General features: G+C 37.2%; 1 pseudogene; it reads right to left on the bottom strand.

Annotated features, from left to right (window-relative positions):
- Window positions 1-3,307: 3,307 nt before the first annotated feature.
- LOC129034374 (U6 spliceosomal RNA) lies at window positions 3,308-3,407 on the bottom strand (annotated as a pseudogene).
- Window positions 3,408-4,259: the final 852 nt, after the last annotated feature.

The raw sequence follows: 4,259 nt of genomic DNA on the forward strand, positions 1-4,259 counted from the left end.
TAAGGCCCCTTTGGTTCTCACTCTCCAATTAGTTGTGTGATCACCTAACAGTGTTTTGATCTGGACTGTATTTCTTGTTTTAATGATTAGCATTTCATACTTTAGACTCTTTGTGAAAAGCAGGATAAATTGGCCTTGTTTCTTCTCCTTGATCAGCCACACATAATGCTCCATAAAGAAAATGATCATTTTTTTTTTACTCTCAAATGCCTATTACCTGACTTTTGAGCAAAATATATACTCACTCATTTTTCAGTGGGGTCTTCATCAATTACTGGACTTGTCTAATTGACTCACTTAAAATAATTTAAAACTCAAGAATTTGCTTAATAAAAATACATGGAAATGGTGAGTATTGTGGTTTCTAACTTTCACTTTTGGTAGACTTCAACTTTGAAAGAATATAATTTTTTTTTTTTTTTTTGAGATGGAGTTTCGCTCTGTCGCCCAGGCTGGAGTGCAGTGGTCTTGGCTCGCTGCAACCTCCACCTCCCAGGTTCAAGCAATTCTCCTGCCTCAGCCTCTCGAGTAGCTGGGATTACAGGTGCATGCCACTATGCCGGGCTATTTTTTGATTTTTTTTTAGTAGAGATGGGGTTTCACCATGTTGGCCAGGCTGATCTTGAACTCTTGACCTTGTGATCCGCCCGCCTCAGTCTCCCAAAGTGCTGGGATTACAGATGTGAGCCACCGTGCCTGGCTTTAGGCTTTTAAAAACAACAAATTATTTTTCTAGAGGAAATTCAGAATAAATAAAACACACACACACACCAACCACTATAGGAACTATTACACAGTCTTCTCTCATTTGTTCTGCAAGTTGCCTTTTCACAGAATGCTGTATTGAAGATCCACTTATGTTAAGCACAAATAGTTCCACGTCACTTTTTTTTTTTTCTTGAGACGGCGCTTCCCTCTTGTCATCCAGGCTGGAGTGCAGTGGTGTGATCTCGGCTCACTGCAACCTGTCTCCTGGGTTCAAGCAATTCCCCTGCCTCAGCTTCCCAAGTAGCTAAGATTACAGACATGCACCACCACACCCGGCTATTTTTGTATTTTTAGTAGAGACGGGGTTTCACCGTGTTGGCCAGGCTGGTCTCCAACTCCTGACCTCAGGTGATCTGCCCACCTCGCCCTCCCAAAGTGCTGGAATTATAGGCATGAGCCACCACGCCTGGCCCACATCACTCTTTTTGACTGTTTCATGATATTTGGTAGTATGGCTGAATCATAGTTTAGTCATTGCCTTAATGACAATGACTAAAGTTTAGTTAGTCAATGGCTTAAGTAGCATCTAGGTTATTCTCAATGTTTTTGCTGTTTTGTTTTGTTTTGTCTTCTCTTTTGCTTTTTTTGAGACAGAGTCTCGCTCTGTTACCCAGGCTGGAGTGCAGTGGCTCAATCTCCGCTTACTGCAAGCTCTGCCTCCTGGGTTCACGCCATTCTCCTGCCTCAGCCTCTCAAGTAGCTGGGACTACAGGTGCCCGCCACCACGCCCGGCTAATTTTTTTGAATTTTTTAGTAGAGATGGGGTTTCACCGTGTTAGCCAGGATGGTCTTGATCTCTTAACCTCGTGATTCGCCTGCCTCGGCCTCCCAAAGTGCTGGGATTACAGGCATGAGCCACTGTGCGGCCGTTTTTGCTGTTTTAAGATTTGCTAGACTGAACACCTTTGCACATTGTCTTCTTATGTGGCTCCATGGTTGTTTCTCTAAATAGGTGCTGAGCAGCAAAATTGTAATTTATAGAAGTGCCCAGTTTTTAGCTTTTGAAGATAACTTCCAAAATGCCCTATATAGTAAAAATTTATTCTACTACAATTCATACTTTTGCTATCCATATCTTTGTCTACATTTAATATTAGTGAACATTTGCTTTTACCAGCCTGTTGTGTGAAAAATTATATCTATTTTATGTTGGTAATGTAATTTTTCTATGGTAAATATATGCAAAATAATAAATGTAGTGTACATATATATGAATACACAATTCGAATATTAATAATAAAACAGGCACCCAAGTCCCTACCGCTCAGCTGAATATTGTCTTAGAAGTATCTCATGTGATCCTTTCCAATTGTGCAGCAACAATTCACTCATTTTTGCTCCTGTATAAGAATACACCATGATTTATTTTTCTATTTTATAATGATGGACATTTGGGTTATTTCTTGTTTTTTCCTATTATGGATTTTGAGCCTATAAGCTTTCTTATGTCTGTCTCCTGGCATGCATGTGCAACAGCATTGCTAAGGTATTCCCAGTCATGAAATTGCTGAGTTCTAGGTATAGTGGACACTGACAAAAATGAATTTTATCCACCCAAAATCATTTTCCCCATCTTACACATGGATGTTCATCTAGACTGCATTTCCCAGCCTCCCTTTTAGTTGGATATGGCTATGTGACTAAGTTCTCACTAGTGGAATTTAAGCAGCTTTCTATTCTGCTATGTTAGGATCAGAGCCTTAAGGTGGTGGGTGTACCTCCTCCATGCTTTCTTCTCTTTTCCCACCAGACAAAACGAAAATATGGTGGTGAGCCAGCTTCAATTTTGCAGAAAGTGACTTGGAAAGAACTGATTACCTGAATGACTGTGAGGATCAAAGTTGTCCCACTGACCAGGCTGTAAACTTTGGAACTGATAAGTGAGAGAGATAAGGTAAACTTCTTTACCTTTAAGCCATTTATTGTTAGTATCTTTATTATGTCAGCCTGTACTTACTCTAATTAATACATAAAGAAGCACATGTCAAACTTCACTGAGTGATGCCATACTCCTATCCAAAACCTTTGAAGCAATTTACACTCCTATCGGCATTTTATGACAGCTCTTGTTGCTCTGTGTTCTACGAACCCTAGCTATTGTCTGACTTTATTATGTTTACCTATCAGTGGGTAAGAAGCATTATCTCAGTATTGTTTTCATTATCAAATGAGGTTGTACATTTTTTCAGATATTGTTAGCTTATTCATAGTTACTTGTATCTGAAAGGTCTGTTTGAATCTTTTGCCCCCTTTTTAACACTGGATGCTTTTTTGTAGTCAAAATATATAATACAAAATTTTCACTTCAGCCATTTTAATTGTATAATTCACAATGCTATGCAATCATCACCACTATTTATTTCCAAAGCCCTTTTATCATTCCAAACAGAAACTCTGTACTCATTAAGCAATAACTCCCGATTCCTCTTCCCCCATCCCCTGGTAACCACTCATCTATTTGCTATCTCTGTGCATTCACCTACTGTAGATATTTCATGTAAGTGGAGACATACAGCCTTTGTCCTTTTGTATGTGGTATAAAAATATGGAGTGCTTCACAAATTTGCATGTTACCTTTGCAGAGGAGCCATGCTAATCTGTATCATTCCAATTTTAGTAATGTGCTATCCACGAGAGCACTTGGGTGCTTTTGACACATTTATTTCATATTGATTTATAGAAATTCTTTATATATTCTAGATACTAATACTTTTTAAATTAAGTTGCAGATATTTTCTCTCAGTGTGTGGCTTAACTATGTTTATGGTGTCTTTTTGCATCAAAGTTTTCATTTTATTAATCAAGTGTATTTGTATTTTCCTTTGTAGTCTGTGCTTTTTGTGTCCTGTTTATGACATTCTCCTCCTTACAGCCCACTTCATTTAGCTATTCTCCTATGTTATATTAAAAAATATTATGAAGCCTTCCTTTTAATATCGGTTTTCAGTCCACCTGGAATTGATATTTGTGTGAGAAAGGAATCAAATTTTATTTTTCAGATTGTCTTGGCAACGCTTAATTGAATAGTTTATTCTTTCTCACCATTTTGTAATACTTCCCTTGACATGGAGTTTTCATATATACATTGATCCTAAATCTCTATATCAATTCCATATTGTTTTAATTATGGTAGCTTTATAATAAGTTTTGATAGCTGATAAGGCAAGGTCTTCCATTCTGTTTGTCTTCAAAATTGTCTTCGTTATTCTTGTCTCTGCTTTTGAACTTTAGGGTCAAATTGTCAAATTCTTCAAAAATATTATAGGTATTCTTTTGTATTTGTATTGAATCTATAGGAAAAATTGGGGATAATAGCCATGAGATTTCTCACCCATAAACACAGTATATCTCTCCAGTTATTTAAACATTGTTTAATACATTTTTATATTCTTTTCATAAGGCCTTTAAAAACTTTCTTAAGATTTGTTCCAAGATATATTAGAGTTTTTATTGCCATTAAAATGCTCTATTATTCATGTGGACACAAAGAT

The sequence above is a fragment of the Pongo pygmaeus genome, chromosome 2 (genome assembly GCF_028885625.2).
Source record: "Pongo pygmaeus isolate AG05252 chromosome 2, NHGRI_mPonPyg2-v2.0_pri, whole genome shotgun sequence".
Taxonomy (NCBI): Eukaryota; Metazoa; Chordata; class Mammalia; order Primates; family Hominidae; genus Pongo; species Pongo pygmaeus.